The sequence below is a fragment of the Acinonyx jubatus genome, chromosome C2, assembly GCF_027475565.1.
Source record: "Acinonyx jubatus isolate Ajub_Pintada_27869175 chromosome C2, VMU_Ajub_asm_v1.0, whole genome shotgun sequence".
Classification (NCBI taxonomy): Eukaryota; Metazoa; Chordata; class Mammalia; order Carnivora; family Felidae; genus Acinonyx; species Acinonyx jubatus.
Genome location: NC_069384.1, coordinates 155,300,759 through 155,327,095, shown reverse-complemented (window position 1 = coordinate 155,327,095; position 26,337 = coordinate 155,300,759). Strand labels below are relative to the sequence as shown.

Here is a 26,337-nt window from a genome sequence, read left to right as displayed (position 1 = left end):
GTAGGTAGAGAAGAATTTTTCATCCATCCTTATCTACTGTGTGCCTGCTGTGTGTCCACTCTGTTTTAGGAGCTGAGAAACAATGTATTGAAAATGTCTGAGAGCAGATCTCCCAACGTTCCAGGACAACCTGGTGCCCTATTTCCAAATCCACTTCCTTTTGGTGACCCACTAACCACTGAACCTTGAGCAAGCATGTTTATGTTAGATCACCAGCCCCTGCTTTGTCCAATCAGATAGTCAGGTGACCTGTTCTGAATGCTATTCCCCAGCTGTGGCATCTGAAAAACTAAATGCAGCCGTTATATCACCACGACTAAATGTACCATACAGGTTGATGACTGGTGCCCCACTGGTTCCAAGGTGGGCTTTAATTTCTAGCCCACCCCACCCCCTAGCAGGGATTTTTTTTTTTTTCTCTTTAGGGAAAATGCTATCACAGGAACCTGGATCTTTCTCCAAAGTCTGCCAAGCAGGCACTAGCAAACCAGAGTGAGGCTGAGGCATGGAGGGTTTTCCGAGGGCCCCAATGGCCTTGCTGACTTATACATGTTTATAAAGTGCTGTAATTAGACAAAGTGAGAAAGTGAGTATGGTAGGGAGATAATAAGAAGGACATAGGATAGTAAGGGAAATGGTGCCTGGGTCAAGGGAAGGGCCTGGACATCAGCTGTTTTGACCTTAAGGGAAAAAAAATCACATGATTAGGGCTTCTTAGACTCTAACCTGCATGCAAACTTCCTGGGGGATATTTTTTAATTGCAGATTCCAATTCTGTAGGTCTGGTATGTGGCCTGATTATTAATTGAGATTCTCTCTTTTTTTTTTTTTTAATGTTTATTTATTTTTGAGAGAGAGAGCGCAAGTGGGGGAGGAACAGAGAGAGGGAGACACAGAATCTGAAGCAGGCTGGAGGCTCTGAGCTGTAAGCACAGAGTCTGATGCAGGGCTTGAACTCACAAGCTGTGAGATCATCACCTGAGCTGAAGTCAGAAGCTTAACCGACTGAGCCACCCAGGCACCCCGCGATTCTGTATTTCTAATCAGCTCCCAGTAATGCCTCTGGTCTTGCTATATGGGTCAGCACACGGCCCTTTAAATAACAAAGCTCTAGAGCAGCCACTAGAACTTTCTGCAGTGATGGAAACAGTCTAAATCTTACTGTCCAGTAAAGTAGCCATGAGGCACGTGTAGCTATAGAGCATTTAAAATTTGGTTTGTGTGACTGAGTTTTTTACTTTAATTAACTTAAACTTAAAAACCCACATGTAGCCAATGGCTACCATGTTGGACAGCAAGGTCTAGATTGTCTACTCCTTATCTATGAAAATGAGAGTTTGAAACTGGATGATTTTCTATATTCCTTCTGGTGTCCTCTGGTCCCAAGTTGTTTTCAAGGTGTGTATAGAGGGAGGGGATGGATGAGGGAGCAAGATGTTACAGATGTCAAAATTTGGTATGAAGGACGAGGGATCAAGAGCTCTACCATGGTGGGGTGGTGGAAGCGGGCCATGGTCACCTAAGGGAGGGATTCTAGAACTCAGTGGTAGAATTGCCCTCCAGAGACAAGAGACTCTGAGTAGCCAATGAATGTCAGTTGAACTCTTCAAAAGCAGATAAAAGGCCTTCTTTAGCAAGATACAAATGCCAGGCCATAAAGGAAAAGAGCAAGTAATATAACCACATCAAAATTTAAAGCTTCTGTGTGGGAAAAAAAAAAAGACACACAATGAAACGCAATGCAAAAAGTTGAAACAGACCTGGGTTTAATGTCTTCAATATATAAAGAAAAGTTAAATAATAAAAAAATATAAAATAGATTTTTAAAATCCTTCTCAAAAAACTCTCAAGTCATGCACAGACACAAGATGCCTATACTCATCTGGGATCAAGAGAATGGAAATTCAAACCATGATGACATAACTAAAAAAGGTTCATGGTACTAAATATTGGCAAGAACCTGGGTCAATGGGGAATACTTCCACCCAGTCCATGGGAGTGCCAATTGATACAGCCGTTTGGAAAACAGTTTGGAAGTGACCTGTTTAAAAAATGTAAAATGAATATACCTTCTGACCAAGCAATTTAATTTCTGGAAGCCCAGCCCCTCTCATGTGTGTATAGAGATACATAAAAGGATGTTTCAGTATTTTAATAGTAAGACGAAGGAGAAGAAGAAGAAGAAAAGAAAGAGAAGAAAAAGAAAACGAAATAAGAATGCCCATGATTAAATAAATTCTGATACCCCCATAATATGAAATGCCTTGACAGCAATTAATAAAAATGAGGTAAATCTGTATTCACTAATTTGGAAAGCTCTCCAGAACATACCGATATGTAAAAAAAGCAAAATCCTTGAAATATGAGCCAAAAGTTGGTTCTTTGAGATTAATAAAATTGATAAACTCCTAGCTAACTAATCAAGAAAAAAAAAAAAACAAAAATAGAAATGAAGGCTACAGATTTGGGAAAGAGGACGTGACTACAGATCCTACCAACATTAGGATGATAATGAGGCGGTATTACAAACAGCTTTATGCCAATGAATTTGACAACTTAGATAAAATAGACAAAATTTTATCTTAAGTTAGAGAACATAACAACAAAAACTGACAGGATAAAATAAGAAACTTGAATTGAATTAAATTAAATTAAATTTAAATTAAATTAAATTAAATTAAATTAAATTAAATTAAAATAATGGTGTCAAAACCCTTTAAGAAAAAAAGAAACTTGAACAACTCAATATTTATTTTTAAAAACGTGAATAGGGGTCCCTGGGTGGCTCAGTCAGTTGAGCGTCCGACTTCGGCTCAGGTCATGATCTCGCAGTTCATGAGTTCGAGCCCCACATTGCACTTTGTGCTGGCAGCTGAGAGGCTGGAGCCTGCTTCAGATTCTGTGTCTCCCTCTCTCTCTCTGCCCTTCCCCCACTCATACTCTGCCTCTGTCTCTCAAAAATGAATAAACGTTAAAAAAAATTTTTTTAATGTGGATATATAATTCTTAAAAACTTCCTACATAGAAACATTTTTTTTTTTTTTGAAGAATTAAACAATCTCCCCCAAGGGTGGGGTAAGATGGTCATAAATTCTTTACTCCTTCTCACACTGAAAGTTGGAGGCTATTTTCTCTCCCCTTCGGTCTGAGCTGAGATTTGTCAGGACCAATAAAATGTTTCAGAAATGATGCTGTAATTTCCGAGTCTGGGACTTAAGAGATCTGTGGCTTCAGTGTTTACCAATTCGTGTTAATTCCTCTCGAAAGTCCGACTACCCCGTGACCACCACGCTGTGAGGAAACTCTGCTGACCATGCGGCACCAGACTTCTTAAGACTTCTGGCCCAGCCTCTGCTACTGAATGCCCCCAAGTGAATGACACCAACCGACAACACGTGGATTAAAATATCTGCCCAGACGAGCTTAAGTTCCTGACAGAGAACGGTAAAAACAAAATAATGGTTGTTTCAAGCCACTATATTTTGAGTTCGTTTGTTATATAGCAATAGGCAATTGAATCACCTCTGCATCCCACAGGGATAACGCTTTACCTCACCAATGTGTGACGCTGCTATTTCATAGAGGAAATTAAGTAGTTGATTTATTGAGTTCAAGACTTTTTTCACCGTTTTTTTCACTTTTTGTTTTGAGGTAATTGCAGGTGTACATGCAGTGGAAAGAATATGGCGCGATCCCATGCATCCTTTACAAACAGTTTTCCCTTGCGGTAACATGATGCAAAACTGTAGTTCAACGTCACAACCAGGATATTAACACTGACGTAAATAAGACATAGGACATTTCCATCATCACAAGGGTCCCTTGTGTTGCCGTTTTGTAGCCACACCCACTTCCCTCCTGCACACACACCACACCCCTCCATCCTTAACCTCTGGTTAACGACTAACTTGCCTCTATGGTTTTGTCCCTTCAAGAAACTTCTGTAAGTGGAATCATACAATAGGTAGCCTTTTGAGATTGACTTGTTTCTCTCGGCATAACTCCCTGGAGATTTATTGAAGTTGTCAAATGTGTTAGTAGCTTGCTCCTTTTTATAGCTGAATACTATTCCATGGTTGGATATACCACCGCTTGTTTAACCATTCACCTATTGAAGGACATCTGGGTTATTTCCAGTTTGAACCTTATAAATAAATCTACCATAAAAATTCATGCACAGGTTTTTGTGTGAACTGAAGTTTTCATTTTTCTGGGATAAATGACAATGCAATTGCCAAGTCACAGTTGCATGTTTAGTTTTTTAAGAAGCTGCCAGACTCTTCCAGAGTGTCTGTACCATTTTTTGTTCCCACCAGCAAAACATAACTGATCTAGTTTCTGCACACCCTCACCAGCATTTGGTGGTATCTCTGTTTTTATTTTAGCCATTCTGATAGGTGTATAATGATGTCCCATTGTGGTTTTAATTTGCATTTCCCTGATGACTAGTGATGCTGAGCAACTTTTCCCATGCTTATCTGCCATCCATGTATCCTTTTCAATGAAATGTCTGTTCATGTGTCTTGCCCATTTTCTAACTGTTGAGTTTTAAGAACTTATTATGTTCTCTAGATGCTGGTCCTTTGTCAGATATATGGTCTGCAAATATTTTCTCTCGTATGCAGTTTGTCTTCTCATCCTCCTCACATGGGCTATTTCAGAACAGAGATTTTAATTTAATGAAATCCAATGTATTGATTGTTTTGAGGGCTTATGCTTTGATGTTGTCTAAGAACTCTTTGCCTAACCTGAGCTCCCCAAGATTTTCTCCTTTGTCCTTTTCTAAAAGTTTCATGGTTTTCATGTTACATTAAGTCCATGATTCATTTTGAGTTAATATTTGTGTAAGGAAAGAGGTTTGGGTCAGGGGTGCTGTTTGTTTATTGCTGATGGCTATCTAATGGCTCCGGGACAGATGGTACCACAGATAGTTTTTGACATACTGCTCAGTAGTCTCTTGTGCTCTTACGAAGGGCATATGATGGGTGAACAATGGTAGACATTTTTCAGGGTAAGGAGACTTGCAGGGGTGGATATGAAGGTGTGGTGCTTAAACCCCCTTTCAAGGAAGGGCTTCTTATCCCAGCTGCTGTGAGAGTTTCAGTGGAACATCTTTCAGTCCTTTCAGGGAACACTTTACCTACAAAGAGCCACCTCACCAAGGTCATGCCACTCTAAGTAAAAGTCCTATCTAATGATGGCTGGAGGTAGGACTACCAAGGACCAACCATTTCTACCCAAAATGGGATGATTCAGCTGAGCCTGTTAAACTCCAGAACTCTTTGTGGCTGTGGTCAAGCCTGCATCATAGCTCGACTTCTTCCCAGTCTCACTGACCTCCTCCTTTCCATGGATGTTGATCACCAGGGCACTCCTGGAACATTAAACCCTGTCTCAGAGACTGCTTCCTGCAGAAGCCAAATTGTGACACTTGTTTTCATTTGTATTTAATGATAAGCGTGGCATTTGGCTTAGGTGTTGACAAGTGAAAAGGTTATAACTTGGTGGGTTTTACACTATGATTATAGAAGCCAAGTCACGGTGGGAAAACTTTCCTTAGGAAATCTACTCTCAGCATGCAGCACTACAAATGAGGAAAGGAATCTGAAAGGTAGGGAGAGGACAGATGTGCGAGGTAAGATTAGCACATGCATGCATGTATAAGAGAGAGAAAGATCACGAGTGAGAGAGTGAGACCTGCAAGATGCTGTCTCCTCTGTCACCATGGTTCATAGTGGTTCCAGCACTAGGAAGGAGATGTGTAGGGCAGTATCCAGAAGTGCAGCAGGGCCAAATCTCCCCATCAACATTTGATCAAAAATCAGAGAGTTATGAGCCGGAACATAATCCCCAAACTAGTACCGCCTCCGATTCTGATGTCCTTCTCATATTTTTATGACTCCTTAGAAAGCCCAGACTCAGAGAAAAGAAGTCATTGGGCATGATTGTCCAGTTTCAGATTCCAGTGCCAGTGAAGGTGGAGACAGGGAAAAGAGGGGAAAGGAAAATGCCACAGGGGCTAGCATTCAATTTCCAGTCATGGCTTCCCCTGGCCCCAGGAAATTTGAAGTCATGTGATTTGGGGAGCGAAGTTTAACGGTGTTTCTTTCCTCCACCTTCCGTGTCACTTGATTATAATAGAAGAAACCTAGGTTTTTATTTTCAGTAGAATCAGTGTTTCTTAAAACATTTTTTCCTACCATATTTCAGATCTTTTAACCCTTATTTTCCTTCTGGTTGTTTTTTTCTTATCGGCGCATGCTGAAATATTAAGCATCCTCATAAATCAGGAGAATGCCCTCCAAAATGTTGACATTGAAAATGTCAGTTGCCTTTATGTGTTTGAACTTCTGAGAGCAAAACCCTTCTATGTAGTCTTTATTTATGCCCCCGAGCATGTGTAGCAGGGGCAGGCTTATACAGTAGCAAGAAGTGTTCATACCCATAATTGCCTCTGACATTAATGTTGCCTCTTTATTCACCCCCCTCACCATTTTGCAAATGCATCCTTCAGTTTAATACAGCTTATTGAATATCCATTCCATTTAGTCCGCACTTGTGGCAGAAAGCAAACAGCAACTGGTATCTTGGCTCTGTTAATTTTCTGACAAGTGGAAAATATCTGTTTGTGATGCAATAAATACTTGGTTCTAAGTAATTCAGCAAATTGGCTTATTTAGCTTCAGCTCTGCGGGGATGCACAGAGGGAACAGTTTTTACCCATCATTGATTCTACACAGAAATACGTTGATTGTCTATGCCCACAGCTGGAAGAATTTTGTGGTGGTATGAGTGAATGAGCAGTTAGTGGAAATGCTGTTCTAAGTCATTGCAAAACCAGCAGTAACCTTATTGCTTACGTACATGGCTGGAGCCAGCCGGCTCTTATCAGTTGGTTAGTCTATTAAATATTCAGGAATTTTTGAGCTGGATGTGAAACCTTGGAACTTTGAAATTGGAGACTATGCCGCAGAAATTGGCAATCATTTGAAATCAGGGCTTTTTGGTTTTTTGTTTGTTTGTTTGTTTGTTTAGGATCCGGTTTATCAACACTCCATTGCCTACTATACCGTAACATAGGCGAGTTACAAAGGAGGTGGCAGGTGAAGAAATTGAGGTTTCCCAAGAAAATGAATAAACCCAAGTAAACTAAAACTACACAAGAAACAGATGACAAAATTATAACAACTTTGTGTAATGGTCAAGGTATACATAAGCATATTTAAACACTTAAAAGGTAGAGATCTGATTATTAAATCAAGCAGGTATAGTAATGATTCATGGAAGTGAGTCTCAAATAAGGCTTGTTTTCTTTTAAGCTGAGGTATACAGTACAAGTCATAATAATTACCACAAAGTGAACACCCCCACGTAAGCACAATCCAGATGATTGAGGAAATTTTGCAGGAGAAAAAGGGACACTCTAGGAAAAAGTAATGGAATAGGCAATCCGGGTAGGCATGCAACAGAAAAAAACACCTGTAGCTCCGTGACAGATATTTGAGCTTTAAGAATTTCAGTTAGATAATATAACCGGCTCTGGATTTTTATTTTGTTTTAATATCAAGATACTACAGATCAATTTATGAAGACTTTTTTTTAGCTGTGCTGATGAGTATACACTTAATAGCCAAATTTAGGGCATTTCTTTGCATAACTCTTCTCCTTTGAGATTTGAAGGTATTGCTTAGCTATCCTCCCCTTAAGTATAGCCTCGGATTTAATGTAACTTTGACCCTTAAACAATATAGGCTTGAACTGAGTGGGCCCACTTATATGCAGATTTTTTTCAATAAATACAGTAGAGTGCTATAAACATGTTTTCCTTATGATTTTCTTAACATTTTCTTTTCTCTAGCTTTTTCTAGGAACAAAGTATATAATCCGTGTGACGTACAAAATACGTGTTATGTATATAACTGTTTATATTATCAGTAAGGCTTCTGACCAACAATAGGTTATTTGTCGTTGAATTTGGGGGGGGAGCCAAAAGTTGTACATGAATTTTAACTGTGCAGGGGGTCAGTACCCCTAACCCCAACTTGTTCAAGGGTCAACTAATGTCTTCACTTGCCGCAGGGGAAATGGATTATGATGAAATATCTTTCAAGTTCAGTAGCATATCCAGTATGTATATTGCTATCTGCTACTTTTGCATTAACTCGCCAGTCTCCCAAAACTAGACATTTAAACCATCGTTTACGTGCATATGTGCAATTCTTGTTGGGGGGGAAAGTTGTATATTAAAAGTGATCATTTTAATGATAACACATGTAGTTTGACCAGATTGAGTCTATCATTTTTTATCATAAACAGTTTTTCTGTGCAATAAAACCTTTCAAACAAAAATTACAGTGTAGCATGTGATTATGCTGAAATGATCTACCCAAACGATTATACCCTCTTAGCGAACCCATCCTATAAGCCTTGTTTTCCCTCCTGGCATCCAGCAGAGCGTCCAGTTCTCCACATAGAAATCTGGTCACAGACCATTGCAGGAACATCAGGGTACTTGTCAGCAGCTGCAGTTGGCTATATTTCTGTTAATGTGCTTGCCAGTTTTCACTGGGGGTGATCCTATCTCACCTGAAGTATAATAGTTCCTGGAGAATAGAGATATGTTCTCCACTTCCTTTATAATTCCCAGAAGTACTTAGAACTATGCTGTAATCTATATACTGTGAGGACCAAATAAACCCTGCTTGTTGACGGAGTTACAGCTCAGATGTAAGTACCACCTGCAAGGAATTAAAAATGCTACCTGATTAAGCCGATTGATCTTTCCATCATTCTTAACAGTTAATATTATTTCCATGAAACAAATGGGAAATCAGGGAATAGAGAGGTTCTGTTACCTACCACAGCTCTACAGAGAACCGGTAGCAAGAGCCAAGAGTACTTTTCTCTCTTTGTATCATATGCCCTATGTTGGTGGTGACTGTCCCATGAGGTGGTGACGGGTTGATAAATGGCTATCCCACCACATGCCCCCTCCTCCCATAGCTAAGGCGATCTCGGGATTGTGTTTCTAGCAATGGTGTAGATTGCTTCCAGTTGAAAAGAGTAATGTAGCGCTTATGAAATTGACAAGACTAGCTGTTTTGGCCTTCTTAGTGTAGGGTAATAACCACCGAGCTACCAGCCAAAAGTGTAATTTAAAGCCATAAGGCAACTGTCACCAGCAGGGGCTCTGTTCCCATTGCCAGTCAACCCATCCAAGTAATGCTCTACTCAGTAAATTAGAACAGCTGAGACCTCAGTTATCAACCAAATTTGTAAATCAGCTATTCACTTGGGCCATTTAATTATAAGAATGCTGAACCCACTCTTTTTATCCAGTTCCACTTCTGAGGACTGGATCAAATGGATTATTTTTCACCCTAATTGGAAACTTGGAAATCAAGTTGGTCCAGTCATAGAAACATTATGAAAAATACCACCAAAGTTTAGGGTCTTAACTACAAATCTCCCAATCTAAATCTCCAGATTTAGGCCCCAGAATTTCATTTAAAAATAAGCTAAAAATATGCTTTGATTATGATAGATAGATAGATAGATAGATAGATAAACAGACTAATATCCATGACAGATGGATATATAAATAGATATAAAGATATGCAGCTATAACCTCTTTCTTTTTTTTTTCTCCTCCTATCTCGTCAGCATAACGGTAATTTATTTGGTCAAAAAAAAAAATGAAAACAAAGCAATTATCACTCTAGGTAAAATATACAGGATTTCAGTTGAATTCCAAAGCAAAAGAGAATTTAGGTATCTTGCATAAATGTTTAGCCATTTTTACAACTTACAGAATATTGATTGCCAGGTTTAGTTACCAGTTTGATCTCCTAAACCCCAAATAAGATATTTCAGCCTCCATGCAACTTCAGTTCTTAAACTTTTCCTTTAATAGTTTGAATTATCACTGCAATTTAGCCTTTACTCAAGTGTAAGACTTTTTTTTCTCTTGAAAGAAAGAAAACAAAGAGATGTTAAATATTTCCTTTTGAATTATTCGTCAGTGCTCAAAATACAGGTTTAATTCAAAACCAGTGTTTGCACTGTGAATAACATATCAGGATTTGAATTAAAAAACATTGAGTCTATGAAAGAAATACAGTGTTGTTTTAAATTATGGCTTCTTTAAAATATAAATGACTTAAAATCACATTGATATAAATTTTTAAATGTATTGAAAAACAAAAAAAAACGGTTAAATATGTAACGCTAAAAGCACATACTAGAATCTCTTTATACTTGTATAATTAAATATCCCTGAGTTGGGAAATATAAAAGTAAAAATTTCTCATAGCAATCAGTTCCCTATGTTGCTCACAAAGAGACCATTACCCAACTTCACCTATAACGATTTGAACAAAATAATAAACGTTAAGCTAGTAAATTGAATTCTCAGAGTTGGAGCTATAGTCCAACAGTAGATCCTATGGATTTTACTAGTGACTCATACTCTGTTCTTGAGCAGAAGCAATATGTGTTGAGAAGGTGTTGATAGAAGGAAAGGTAAATGAAAAGGGAGGCAGAAGAGAAGTAAATAAAGAGAAGTGTCTTGCCTTTTCTGTAATAAACTGCCCTAAGAATCACCATGCTAGAAGGCCAAGATTTTTCTTTAAAACCAAAAAAAAAAAAAAAAAAAAAAAACCCACAAAAAACAAAAAGGACATTGCCTTTTCATTTTAAAACCCTTTTTCCAGCAAAATATACATATAGAAAAGTACACAAAACAACTAGCCCAAAGCTTTATTATACAGTGAACATTCATGTTATTATCACAAGGGTCAAGAAATGGAACATTTTCACGTTCCCAAAACCTCCCTTGTATGCCACTCAATCATTGCTCCAAATCTCTAAAGTTAACTCCTCTCTTAAGTTTTAACACCATAGTTTCGTTTTGCCTGGTCTTAACTTTGCATAAACAGCTTCATAAAGAATGTGAGCTTTGGTATCTGGCTTCTTTCATACAACATTCATCCATGTGATTGCAATTTCCTATAGATGTTCATGTCCATTGTCAAAAGACATCACAGTGTATTGATCTGTGCTATCGCCCTTTCTTTGATGACTGACTTTGTGACCTTAGAGCTGTTTGAATAGTTTATTAGCTTGTGTATTAGCTTCGTGTGCCTTGATGACCTATCCTTTCCCATGGGCTTTAAAAATACACCTTTATTTAAGATATATTAGCCTTGATCAAATTCTCAAAAGGGAAGTTTTAAAACTAATATTTCCAAAATAAGTTGTACTATTGTTAATTATTTCATATTATTTCCAAGGACTATTTAAATAGCAACCGTTGTATGCTTTTGCCTGGATGAAAAGGGGAGTGGTAGGCAAAGGAGACGGAGGAAAACTCAAAATACAAATACAAAGTACTTATTATAACCCTAGGAAGAAACATCAGACTACTCAGATTGAATACACATCTTACAGGAAAGAACTAAGGGCTATGTAATATGTTGAAAGCTTTCAATGTTTCCACACAGTAAATAAAAAACATAGCTGCTTTCAAAGATGGGATTTGTGAGGCACTGACACTCTCTGCCTCGGTTCGGTCCTTTGGCTTCAATCACAGTAACTCCCTTGAGCCATCTTAAGCAGGAAGAAAAATGGACCTAAAGGAACCCAAGGGCAATAGGGTTCAAGGGAGACTGGGTAACGAGGTCAGCCTCTAATGAGGTCAGAGCCTGGAAAGACATCCTCAGCAGCCACCTCGTAGCAAGCAGAATCGACCAGTCCTACCAGTCGGATGGAATGAAACTAGTTTTCAGTTTCTTTATTCCTCAGCTCAAGATTCGGATTTAAGGAGGGAGCAAGGAAGTTGCTTTGACTTGGGTCGACTGCTTTCCCTTTAGCTGGGCAGAGGGGGTAGTGGAAGGAGGAGAACTTCAGCGATAGTCCCACGAGACCTCATGCAGTGGCTGAAAGGTAATCATAATGAAGGTAACGAAGGGGCGGATAAGAAAGAGAAATGGATACAGAGAAGCTCGAAACCGCTAAAACCTACTGCGTGCTCCTACAAAACAACTCCCATTTTGGATCCAACATGGGCCAATGGCAATCGAATCCTCTGCTTTATGGACACAGTTTGGGAAATGCACAGTTTATGGCTTTATTGCCCCCACCGTCTTCAGGCTTGTGGATCGTTGGGATTACTTCTATTTCTAGACTTTATTTCTGGGCATCTCTGTCCTGAGTTTTAAAAATTAAAATACGGGCGCCTGGGTGGCTCCGTCAGTTAAGCGTCTGACTTTGGCTCAGGTTGTGATCTTGCGGTTTCTGAGATGGAGCCGCACATCAGACTCGATGCGGAGTCCGCAGAGCCGGTTGAGGATCCTCTGTCCCTCTCCCTCCGCCCCTCCCCTGGACGCGCACGCGCGCGCACTCTCTCAAAAATAAAATAACCATTTTTAAAAAAGAAAAATAATTAAAATAAAATAAAAACCGGAAGTTGCAAAAAGTCAGTGGAACTCCTTGGAGAAGAGCAGGAGGAGAAGGAATCCTCACGATTGTCACGCTTCTGTGAGTTGCACCTCATCATTCTCAGAATGGAAAGTTTCATTTATTTTTGGATGAGTATATTCCCATCTAAGGTTTTGTTTACAAAAATGCTGATAAAAAGATGGAAAGGAAGGCCTTGCCCTTTAGGCTTTAACTGTTACCCGTAGAGACTGAAAGCCCTTTCCTTTTATCGGAATCGTTGCATGAGATTTAAAAAAAAAAAAATGTCTCTCTGATCGCTGTATACTGACTGGTAAAAAGAAAATGATTGTTGGAAGATTTTTCTAATTCAAACAGGCATTACAGAGTCTGTGATCACTGTGCCTCATGGAGTTAATCTAAAAAAATATAAAAGTCAGTGTGGCCACAGTAATATCCATCATCCCTGGTGCCTCGGGCTGTAATTCACTGAATTGTTTTGCTTAGAGCAAACTGCCATTTGTGAATTTGTAGACATCAGGAAAAAACATCCAAGCGCTACGCCCATGGAGTGAAGTCAGAGGCAGGCCAGTTTTTTTCCCATCAGTCCTGTGCACTGGTTGCTTATGGCAGGCACCCATTCTGAGTAGTCCCTGCCTGTTCCGGTAGCGGGATTTCGGTGAGCATGGTCATCCGTCCCCTCCATCTTTTGGCTCTTCCATACTCAGAGCAGGGGAACAGAAGAATATAAGGAAAATGGTAGAGAGTGTTCACCTGGCCGGCAGCATTTGTGTTACCGGTTCTCACTTGCCTGACGTTGGCCAGATGTCCTGGCTGCCACGACACTGTCGGCTCTCTCCCGAGAAGCACTGGTAGTTTGTTGGAGACCTCAACCCAAGGGACCTCCGTTCCAACATTTCCTGATGTAGATAATGTTAACTTTCAGTTAGAGATTCATCCCGGTAAACCCACACACCCTATGAATTCTATCCCCATCCAAAAATCTATAGTGCTTGCCTGAGATGTTGTTCAGGGGTGGAGAAAGGAGACCCACACTGAGTATTCTAAAGACACAAATAAAGTGAAAGACAGTTGTTATTTGTACCCCCCCCCCCCCCCCCCCGCTTTGGGGTGTGAATAAGAGGCAGAGTAAACCTACACGTGTGACCTATGGTGGCAAATTCCAAAAAACCCTCTCAATCCAGCTCAAACGATAATCAAATTTGTAGAGTCATAGCTTTAAGCCCAGAAGAGGGGCTTCAGGGCTGACTAAATCTGGTGGCTCCGGCTCCATTTCCCTGTAATCCTCTCTTCTCTGCCCTTTCCTGGTGTCAGCTGCGTCTTCAGAGACCTTGGAGATGACTGCAAAGGTCTGGGCTCCTATCCAAACGTGCGAAAGGCCGGGGAAAGAGTTGATGCTTCTAGAAGCTGCACCAAAGACCCTGGTAAACTGTTCTTTGCATCTCACTGACCTGTATTGTCATGATTACCTAGGTATCATGCATTCAGCCAAGTTCTGTCCGAGGGGTTGGTAGATCAGCTTTTCCTGAATAGTGGGGCTTCATGGGATTCTAGGAATGAAGAGAGAACAGATTCTGGGTACCAATGTTCACTCTAGTATCCTCCCCAAACAATTGTAATGGCTAGGTCTAATCTCTTATTGTTAGGCACTTGGATTGTTTCTAGTTTTTCACAAAAATTCACAAGGACACATAACCCTGTACATATTCTTTTGAATACCTCTTGCATTATTTCTTGGAATGTAATTCTAGAAAGGGAATTGCTCAAAATATTAACGTTTCTAAGCATTTGACTTATATTGCCACATTGCCTTCAACCCCATTATTCCAAGTTACACTCCCACCAGAAGGGTATGAGAATCCTATTTTTCCATATATTCGCCAGCCATGGGTATTATACTTTTTAAAACTCTTCACCAATGCATTGGGTGAGAGAGGCATTTTGTTGTGCTTTAATCAGCATTTCTTGAACTATCAGTAAATATTAATATTTTTATATGTGTTTATTGGCCAGTTCTATTTCTTATCTTGTAAATTGCTCATTTTCTTTATCTACATTTCTGTTAAAGTATTGATAATTTTCTTACTGATTTTAACCATTTTTATATATTTTAAAATTTTTTTAATTTTATTTTTTAAATCTTTTTTTTAAGTTTATTTATTTATTTTTTGAGAGAGAGAGAGAGAGAGAGAGAGAGAGAAAGAATAATGGAGGGGCCGAGAGAGAGAGGGAAAGGGAGAATCCCAAGCAAGCTCTGCATTGTCAGCGCAGAGCCCGATGTGGGGCTCAAACCCACGAACTGTGAGATCGTGATCTGGCCATGATCATGATCAGGAGTCAGATGCTTCACTGACTGAGCCACCCAGGTGCCCTATATGTTAAGGATATTATTAATACTGTGTCTGGTGAAACAAAGTTTATTAATAGCATTTTTATAGAGAAATTATAAAAGTAATTTATAATCAAGTATATAAATCTTTTCTTGTTATACTTTTTACCTTGGTAACATGCTTAGAAAGGCCTTATTTGACTCTACATTATATAAATACCCAACTATTTTTTCCAACTATTTAATCCTTCTTAAGTAGTTTTGTTGAGATATAAGTCACAAGCCAGAAAATTCTCCCATTTAAAGTGTAGTATTCATTGGTTTTTAGTATATTCATGGAGTTGTACAACCATCACCATTGCCTACTTATAGAAAGTTTTCATCACCCCGAAATGATTACATTTCCAGTTGCCTGAGCACCGTTCATTGAAAAGACTGTTCTTTCCCCATTGAATTGTCTTGGCATTCTTGTTGAAAATCAATTGAGTATAAATGTAATGGATTATTTCTGGGCTCCCAATTCTATTCTGTTGATCTAGATGTCTGTATGTCAGTACCACACCCTCCTGATGATTGCATGTTTGCAGAAAGTTTGGAAATCAGGAAGTGTGAGCCTTCCAACTTTGCTCTTCCTTCTCAAGACTGTTGGCTATTATGGATCCCTTGCATTTCCATATACATTTTAGCATTAGCTTATCAGTTTCTGCAAAACAAAAAAAAACAAACAACAAAAAAAAAAAAAACCAGCAGCTGGGATTCTGACTGAGATTACACTGAATCTATAGATCAATTTGGGGATACTGCTATCTTAACAATATTAAATCTTCTGACCCAAAGACATAGGATGTCTTTCCATAAATAAAGATCTTTAGGAAAAAAAAAAAAAAAAGCTTATTTTCTAAGAAATGCCACCTTCCTCATCCCTCCTGCCTCCCGTTCAACTCCAGAGGAGTAGTACCAGAAGAGAGATATGAAGCAATCTTACAGCAACCAGCTCTAGACTGTGCTGTGAGAGGGAAGAAGTGATTTGAGTCAGATCTGACATTAAGTTTTGAACTGGATTGGAGTAGTATGAGTCACCAAAAGGGACTGGAACAAGATATCGTCTGCCCCTGATGTTATTAAGCTCAGGCAAGGAAGATTAGACATAGAATGGATGAAGTATGATAAAAAGTGAAAAAAACATGTTTTTCATGTTTCTAACTCAATGGGTTAAGACTTCAATAAACCTGTTTGCACAAAGCTGAACAAAAGAAACACTCTGCTCTCAAGGAATTCATCATCTCGCCTACACCATCTTTGCCAAGGCTGCCCCTTTTACAGAATAAAATCTTTTGAAAGGTGTCATGAATAGTGTTTTTACCCTAAACGTCATCCAAATTTCACATTCATTATTTCACCTAATGTACTGCCCCCCAAAATACATTTACTGTCAAACAACTTTTGTACAAGGAACAGAATATTAATTGAAAGGAACACATGCTTTCTGGCACATGAGAACAAGAAATAAATGATGTGATGAGCACTTTCTTATCCACTTTATCAAAAGGTGCTGCCTCAAGGAGGGCGCTATTGTGCTCCTTGTGAAAGGAAATTAACACAGGTGTTTGTTATAAATATACTTCCATGAGTGCCTTTCAGGCTGTTGACTTCTTTCAGAGATTGTAAATTGCTCGTTTATTACACTAATGTTAATATACACAACTTAATGTACACAATTTGGCAAATGGGAAATAAAAGAAGATGAATTAACACAAACGGAACACAGCTGGCTTAAGATAATTATTTAGGGCTGTGGGGAAATGCTCAAAACAGCTTAAAACTTAGAAAACAATGATCCAAGACTTTAATTCTTGCATGTGTTCTCTTCCCTAAGCTCTGCTCTAATACCTACCCAGAAATTCTTTGATGACAGGCTTTTCACTGAAGTTTTTTTAAACTTCTGCAAAATAATTTCTGATTGCATTCTTTTCTGTGATTCTCTATGATTTACATTAAAAAAGTTAAAGTTACTGCCACTTGTTTTTTTAAGCTTAATTTCCTGTTACTTCTTTTCCAAAAGGACACCAGACTTCATATCCTTGATGGTTTTACTTAGTAATTCCATGTCTTTCCTTAATTTTCAATGCAGTTTTCTTTCAACTACCTGTTATTTGCCTTATCTTGTACCCATAATTAGCCTTTTACCGACCGAAGACCTTCCTAACACCTCCCTGCCTCCTACGCAGGTTTTAGCATAGTGGATGAATTCTACATTTTCTTTCTCACCTCTAAACCCCACTGGTCTCGTGAAATTCTCTATCTTCAAGTGAGGATAATCTATACGGATTAGAGGGTCCTTGTAAGGGTAGGTGTGTGTACAACAGAAAACAGGGTTCATGATTAATTCAAAGTGGGATGGACAAGGGACTAGTCTCATAGGCAGACATCAGCATTGGATCCTTTAATATAGGGAATGAATTTTTAAAGTAGATTTATTGACGTATAATCCACATGCCATAAAGTTCACCCTTTAAAATTGTCCACTTCAATACCGTTTAGTATATTCATAGTGTCATGAGTTTATCACTACTATCTAATTTCAGAACATTTTCATCATCCCCCAAAGACAACGTTAGCATCTCTCCCTCCCGCCAGCTTTAGGCAACTACTCATCTATTTTCTGTCTCTCTAGAAGTACCTACTCTGGATAGTCCACAAAAATTTGATCTCAAAATATTTGACCTTGTGTGTCTGGCTTCGTTAACTTAGAATATCAATGTTTTGTCATGTATCAATACTTGATTCCTTTTTATGGCCAAATAGTATTCCACTGTATGGCAATACCACATTTTACTTATCCATTTATCAGTTGATGGACATTTGGGTTGTTTTCTAATTTTTGTCTATTATGAATTATGTTGCTACAAACATTTACATACACATTTTTGTGTGGACATATTCTTTCAGTCCTCTTGGGTATATACCTAGAAGTAGAATCTTTGGGTCAGATAGTAACTCTGCATTGGACACTTTGAAGAATAACAAAAACATTTTCCAAGGTAGATACAACATTTTACATTCCTACCAGCCATGTAGGAGGGTTCCAATTGCTCTACCTCCTTGAAAACACTTGTTACTGTCCTTTTTGATTGTAGCTACCCTACTGGATGTGAGATTAGCATTTCCCTAAGTAGTAATGATGTTGAGCATCATTTCATGTGCTTGTTAGCTATTTGTATATCTTCTATGAAGAAATATCTGCTCAAATCTTTTGTCTATTTTTTAATTGAGTTAATAGTCTTTTTACATTGGGTTGCAAGAATTCTTTATAAAATTCTAGATATAAGTCTCTTATCAGAAATGACTTGTAAATATTTTCTCCTTTATTCTGAGATCGTATCATTGATGGTATCATTTTCAGCAAAAACGTTTTGAATTTTTATGAATACAAATTTATCTATTTTTCCCTTGGTTGCTTGTGATTTTGATGTCATATTTAAGAAACTATTGTCTAATCCAAGGTCATGAAATTTTATCCTAAAAGCTTTGTATTTTTAGCTCTTACATTTATGTCTTTGACCCATGTTTAGTTAATTTTTGTATATGGTATGAGGTAGGGATCCAACTTCATTCTTTTGCAGGTAGGTATCCAATTGTCTGTACACCATTTATTGACCTGTTCTTTTCTTATTAGCTCCCTTGCCAAAAGTCAATTAACCATAAGAATAAAGGCATGTAAGGGTAACTCTCAAGCCTATTTTGTTGACTTGTCTATCCTTATGCCAGTGCCACATTGACTTGAATACTGTAGCTTTGTAATAAGTTTGGAAATCTGGAAATATGAGTCCTCCAACCTTGTTCTTTTTCAAGGTAGTTTTGGCTCATTAGGGTTCATTGCATTTCCATATGAATTTTAGAATCACTTGTCAAATACAAGTGAAAAGAGCAGCTGGAATTTTAAGAGGAATTATTTGAATCTGAGATCAATTTAGGGAGTAAAGGGTAAAAGTGAGATGTTTCTATTTATTTAGATCTTTAATTTTCTTCAAAGATATTTTGTAATTTGTAGTGTTCAAGTACTGAGTTTCTTTTACTAAGTTAATTTTAAGTATTTTATTTTTTAATTAAGTTGTTTATGAAATTGTTTTCTTGTTTTCCTTTTGAGATTGTTCATTGGTGAAGTATAGAAATACAATTGATTTTTGTATATTAGTCTTGTATCCTGCAACGTTGCATCCTACTAACTAGTATTAATTTTTTTTTAATGTTTCTTTATTTTTGAGAGAGAGAGAAAGAGAGAGAGAGAGAGAGAGAGAGTGAAAAAGACCTAGTGGGGGAGGGGCAGAGAGAAAGAGGGAGACAGAGAATCCGAAGCAAGCTCCGTGCTCTCAGTGGAAAGCCCTACATGGGCTCAAACTCATGAACCCTGAGACCATGACCTGAGCTGAAGTCAGACACTCAATAAAATGAGCCACCCAAGCACCCCTAGTATAATCCTAATAGGTTTACTGTAGATTTTGCAAGATTTTCAATATACAAGGTCATGTTATCTGTGACAATAGATACTTTTACTTCCTCAATTTCAATATGGATGTCTCTTATTTCTTTTGGTTGCCTAATTGCCTTGGCTAGAACTTTATACAATTTTGGGGCACCTGGGTGGCTCAGTCAGTTGAGCATCTGACTTCAGCTCAGGTCATGATCTCATGATTAGTGAGCTCCAGCCCTGCATCAAACTCTCTCTCTCAAAAATAAGTAAAATTTAAAAAACAAAAAACTTCCTATACAATTTTGACGAAAAATTGTAAGAGTAGACTTCCTTATCTTTTCCTGATCTAAGGATGAAATAATTCAGTGTGTCACCATTGAGTGTAATATTAGATATTAGCTGTGAATGTTTCTTAGATGTTCTTTTTTTTTTAATGTTTATTTTTGAGAGAGAGAGAGAGAGAGAGAGAGAGAGAGAGAGAGAGAATGTGCACTCAAATGGGGGATGGGCAGAGAGAGAGGCGGACTGAGGATCCAAAGCAGGCTCCTGGCTGACAGCAGCAAACCTGATGTGGAACTCAAACCCATGAACCATGAAATCATGACCTGAGCTGAAGTCAGACACTCAACCAACTGAGCTACTCAGGTCTTAGATGTTCTTTATCAGGTCTTAGATGTACTTTATCAGGTCAAGGAAATCCTTTTGTATTCCTAGTTTGTGAAGTGTTTTTATTTGAAAAGGGTGTTGGCTTTTGCCCAGTGTTTTTCCTGCATCTATTGAGATTATTATGTGAGTTTTAACTTTAATCTATTAATACTGTATATTACATTGATTGACTTTATATTTGTTAAACCAACTTTTCATCCTGGGATAAATCCCATTTGCTCATGGTGCATATTCCTTTTTGTGTGTCACTGCATTTGGCATACTACTATTCTGTTGGAGATTTTTACATTACATTCAGTTTTTACATTTACATTCTAGTTTTCTTGTAATTATTTTTGTCTGATTCTGGTATCATGGTAATCATATATTTGAGAGTTATTCTTGCTCATATTTTTTGGAGGGTAAAGGATTGGTACTAAAACTTCTTTAAAGGCTTGGTAAAATTCACTTGTGAAGCCATCTGAGCTCAGGTTTTTTTTAAGAAAATTTTAAAAATTTATTAATTTAATCTCTTGTTATTGGTATAGTAAAATTTTTTTAATATCTTCTTGAGTTTTTGTCTTTTTTAGTAATTCGTTCGTTTCATTTAAGTTATCTAACTTGTCATCATGTAAATGTTTATAGTATTCTCATATTCTCTTTATTTTTGAATGGTACGCAATGATAACTCCTCTTTTATTCTTGATATTAGTAATTTGAGTCTTTCTTTTTTCTTGTACAGTCTTGGTAATGGTTTGTCAGTTTTGCTGATCTTTTCAAAGAGCCAACTTTTGGTTTCTTTTATAGTTTCTATTATTTTTCTATTATCTATTTGTTTCCTCTCCAACATTTATTATTTCCTTCATTCTGTTTGCTTTTGGTTTAGTTTGCCTTTATTATTATTATTTTTTTACTTTATTAAAGTGGAAAATTTATGGAATAAATTTTACTGTCTCGTTTTTTCATTTTCATTAAGGTCAGATTCTTTTCTTTTTTTTTTTTTAATTTTTTTTTTCAACGTTTATTTATTTTTGGGACAGAGAGAGACAGAGCATGAACGGGGGAGGGGCAGAGAGAGAGGGAGACACAGAATCGGAAACAGGCTCCAGGCTCTGAGCCATCAGCCCAGAGCCCGACGCGGGGCTCGAACTCACGGACCGCGAGATTGTGACCTGGCTGAAGTCAGACGCGTAACCGACTGCGCCACCCAGGCGCCCCAAGGTCAGATTATTTTCTAATTGCTCTGGTGATTTTTTTCTTTTGCCTGTTGTTTATCTAGGAGTGTGTTGCTTACTTTCCACATATTTGAGAATTTACCAATTTTTCTTTTATTATTGATTTCCAGGGTTTTTTTTTAAATTTTTGTTAACGTTTATTCATTTTTGAGAGACAGAGAGAGACAGAGCATGAGTGGGGAAGGGGCAGAGAGAGAGAGAGACACAGAATCTGAAGCAGGCTCCAGGCTCTGAGCTGTCAGCACAGAGCCCAACGTGGGGCTCGAAATCACGAACTGCGAAATCATGACCTGAGCCAAAGTCGGACGCTCAACTGACTGAGCCACCCAGGTGCCCCTATTGATTTCCAGTTTTATTACTTGTTATCAGAAAACATTACTCATATGTTTTAAATTCTTTTAAATGTATTGAGGCTTATTTTATGGCCTGACATATGATAATCCTTGAGGAATGTTTCATGTGCACTTGAGAAGAAAGCCTTTCGTTGGGTGGAGTGTTCTATAGATTTCTGTCAGGTCTCATTGATTTGTAGCGCTGCTCTAGTCTTCTATTTCCTTGTTAATCTTCTGCCTCGTTACTCTACTTATCATTGAAAATGAGATATTGAAGTCTCCAATTATAATTGTTAAATTTTCTATTTTTCCCTTCAGTTCTGCATTCCGTGGTTCTGTTGTTAACTACATATATGTTTATAAGTATTATATCTTCCTGAGGGATTGAACCGTTTATCATTATAAAATTTCATTCTTTTTCACTGGTAACAACTTTTGGCTTAAAATCCAGTTTGCCTGATATTAGTATAGCCACAACAGCTCTCTTTTGGGTATTGTTGGCACAGTATGTATTTTTGCATCCTTTTACTTTCCCCCTTTTGTATCTTTCAATCTAGTTGAGTCTTGTTTTTGTATCCATTCTCCCGGTTTATGCCTTTTGATTGGGATGTGTATTCCATTTGCACTTAGTGCAGTTATTGATAAGGTAGGATTTGCATCTACCACTTTATTCGTTGTTTGTCCCCTGCATAAGTGACATGGTTTTTGTTCTCCATTATGGCCTTCTTTTGTGTTAAATAGGTATTTTATAGTGTATCATTTTAATTCCTTTGTTTCTTTTACTGTACTTTGGGGCTATTTTTCTTAGAGATTGCCTGGGAATTAAAACTACAGTTAAAACTATCTTGTATGGATTAATACTAACTTGATTTCAATAGTATACAAAACTTTGCTCCAAAATAGCTCCATTCACTCTTCCTTCATTGCACTATTATTGTCAAACACATTACTTCCTTACATATTATAATTCTATCAACAGCTTTATAATTAGTGCTTCGGCAGTTGTCTTTTAAATCAGATAGGAAAATAAAGGAGTTACAAACAAAAGTACATTTATGTTATCTTTTATGTTTACATATGTGTTTACCTTTACTGGTATGCTTTATTTCTTCATATGGATTCAAGTTTCTGCTTAGTGTCCTTTCATTTCAGCCTGAGGGTTCTCTTTAACATTTCTTATAAGGTAGGTTTGCTAATGGTTAATTCTCTCTGTTTTTGTTTATCTAGGAAAGTCTTAATTTCTCCTTCATTCTTTTAAAAAAAATTTTTTTTTAACATTTATTCATTTTGGAGAGACAGGGCACAAGCAGAGAGAGAGGGAGACACAGAATCTGCAGCAGGCTCCAGGCTCTGAGCTGTCAGCACAAAGCCCGACACAGGGCTTGAACTCACAAACCGTGACATCATGACCTGAGCCGAAGTTGGACGCTTAACCAACTAAGCCATGCAGGCACCCCTAATTTCTCCTTCATCCTTAAAGGGTAGTTTTGCTGGATATAGAATTGGTAGATGGGGCGCCTGGGTGGCTCAGTCAGTTAAGCGTCTGACTCTTGGTTTTGGCTCAGGACATGACCATGGTTTGTGAGTTCCAGCCCCATGTCGGGGTCTGCGCCGACGATGCTGATCCTGCTTGGGATTCTCCCTTGCCTTCTCTCTCTGCCCCTTTCCTACTTGCATACTCTCTCTCTCTCTCTCAGAATAAATAAATAAACTTAGAAAAAAGAATTCGTAGATAATCTTTCTTTTAGCATTTTGAATAGATAATCATACTGCCTTTTGGCTTCCATGGTTTCTGATGAGAAGTCAACTGCTAATATTACTGAAGACCTCTTATGTATGAGTTTCTTCTCTCTTGCTGTTTTTGAGATTCTCTCTTTGGCTTTTGACAGTTTAGTTGATGTGTCTGTATGTGAACCTTTTTGAGTTTGTTGTAATTGAAGTGTGTTGCATTATTTTGTGCAGATTAGTGTTTTCATCAAATTTGTGATGTTTTTGCCATATTTAAAAAAAATTCTTTCTGCCCCTTTCTGTTCTCTCCTTCTGAGACTTCAGTTATGTATATTTAGATAATATTGGTATTTTCCCTCAGATCTCTGACACTCTGTTCATCTTTACTCATTTTGAGTCTATCTGGTGATTTTTTCATTTCAGTTGTACTTTACAACTCCAGAAGTTCTATTTGATTCTTTTTTATAATTTCTATTTCTTTATTGATATTTTATATTTGGTGAAACATCTTTAGTTTCCTTTACTTCTTTGAATATATTTATAATTGTTGGTTTAAAGTCTATCTAGTAAGTTGAACATCTCACCTTCCTCAGGCACAGTTTCTATTGACCGTTTTTCCTGTGTGTGTGTGTGTGTGTGTGTTTGGATGACATAAGTTTTTGTTGAAAACTGGACACTTTATGTAATAATAACACGGGAGCTCTGGAAATCAGATTCTTCTCTTCCTTCCCAGGGTTTGCGATAGTTCCTGCTGTTCACTGTTGTCACTGCTGCTGTTTGTTCGGTTTCATGACTTTCCTGATCGAATTCTGCAAAATCTGGGTTGTGATATGTGACTTCCAAAGCACCTGCTCCCAAAGTAGCTTAGTAATAAGCAATAATTACCGATTTCCTTGTATTCCTGGATCCAGTAAGTCTCCCAGCTTTTCGTGAGGGCCTTCGTGCATGTGTCAGGGCAGACATTTTCTATGCCGGTCTTAGTCTTCACTTCCTGTTTGTATAGAACCTCAAGCTCGGGGAGAGGTGAGAGTTGCACACTGCCCTGTGCATGCCTGTGACCTGTATATTCCCAAGAACATGTTGGATCTTTGCAAAACCCCTCGTGGACATCTCATTCCCCAGTTTTTCCTTGTAAGTTTTTCAGTCAGTCTCTTGTTAGCTGCAAGTGACCTCAGGCAGCTTTAATGTTTGTGTATTACCTACCACTCTTTGTGTATTAAGATATTTTAATACCTTTCTAAACCTCTGATTTCTGAACTAGTATTATCCTCATTTTCAAATGAAGAAACCAAGACCCAGAAAAGTTAAGTCTATACACATGTCGTCACACTGCTGGTCAGTGATTGCATCAGCATCCAAAACTCTTCAGACTGTCTCCTTCCAAGGCCCAAGGGGATATGGCTGAAAAGTAGTTTGGAATTAGACACTGGGCGGTTTGAATGCTTTGAATACTGTGTAGTCCAGTCTCCTGGACTGGACCCAGTAATTGAGAGAATGGTGTTCTAATGGTAGAATTCTTACACCCATTGTAAGGACACCTGTGGTGATACCTCAACACCAGTTGGAAGGTGGAAGAGAATTTTGTCCTTTGGGAAGCAAAAATGCTTTCCCTCTTTCCCACCTTTTATAACAAACTAGTCTTTACCTTCCAGACTTGTACCCCCACAGGTGACCAACACCTATTTACCCTTTCAGATGTAAAGAAAGTGGATACCTGTGACCCAGCACAACCATGGCTCTCTGAACAACATTCCTTTGGGGCTGCGGTTTCCTCCCTGTAAAATATGGGGCTGGATTAGATGACTTCTAAGGTCCCTTCTACCATAACATTATTATATTAATCCTTTAACTCAAAGTCTGACTGAGAATCAAAGTGACACCTGCTGTAAAATGAGAGTATGGAAAGGGCGGGAGAGCACCAGGCAGGAGCACTCTCTGTTTGTTCTCTCCCCCTCTCTGTCACTTCTGCTCAAAATAAAAGATTAGGAAGTGCCCCTCATACAAACATGAGAAATAGAACTCCTGGAACCTTTTGTTTTTACATCATGTCATAGTGAGACAGTTAGCGTTTATTCCCAAGGTCAGTATTCACTGAAACACAGCTAAGTCAAACTTGGAACATGACTCGGCAGTAGACTAATAAACTTCCTATGGAAGTTTTCCACTGGTCAACTAAGCAACTTATAATAGTCGGAGACACTTAAAAGTTTTTGCTGGAGCCTTTTTAAATGTGAAGAAATTAAGTACAGAAATAGCAGAGTAAAGAAATGTACCCAGGAAGTAGCACTTGGGGCCTGGCTGTTAAGTAATGGGGGTAGGGTTTTGGTTTTTAAGCAAACATACCAAAGCCTGCACATGCTCCTGTCTGACTTGAAAGCAACCACCCCAGAGAGAATACCGTCTCAAAACATTTAGGAATGCTTTCAGTGTAACTGTCTTCAGAGGCAGGGAGCACTTTCTTTAACATCCTAGGAGCAGTTCAACCTTAGGTGTTTGAGGATGGGCTTAATTGGTGAAACGAACCACAAATTAGACCAGAGCTTTGCATAGTGACTAAGGAAGATAATCAAGATAGATCATATTCCTCTGGATTTCTAACTGAGGTGTGATCACGTTGTTTTCGGCCTTACTCTGTAAACTCTCTAAATGGGGATGTTAGAGTAGAGCCACGCTGCCTACCTTTTTGCTGGTAGGTTGGTATTTATTTCTGATGCTGTTGGCATCAGCCAGGCTCTGGCCGGGCACACGTGGCTTATTCAAAGGGCAAAAGGGCATACGTGAAGAGGGCTTAGGAGGGTTATTTTTACAGTGGCATTGATAGGACAGAGCCTGTTGTGAGCATTGTTCCTCTCTGTTCCAAACAGCGAGGGAGCAGATCTGTTCCACAGTAGAGTAAAAGTGTCTTTTTGTGGACCTCATTGCTGCCCAGGTGTTTGTTCCAGTGACAAATAATCAATCAAGCTATTTCTGTCTGAGGAGAAGATAGGCTTTTTGATAAATGATGTTGGGACAAATAGCCCCTTGGAAAAGTTAAAAGCGCATCTAATCCTCACATCGAAATAAACTCCAAATGGATCGGAGATCCGAATGCAACTGTGAAACCAAAGAAGTATCCCATAGTGAATTACTTTATTACCTGGA

The 26,337-nt window shown here is 38.3% G+C and overlaps 1 protein-coding gene across 2 annotated transcripts in view; it reads left to right on the top strand.

Annotated features, from left to right (window-relative positions):
• The window catches only part of ANO10 (anoctamin 10), a 283,614-nt gene that overhangs the window by 878 nt on the left and 256,399 nt on the right, over positions 1-26,337 (top strand). The window lies entirely within an intron of this gene.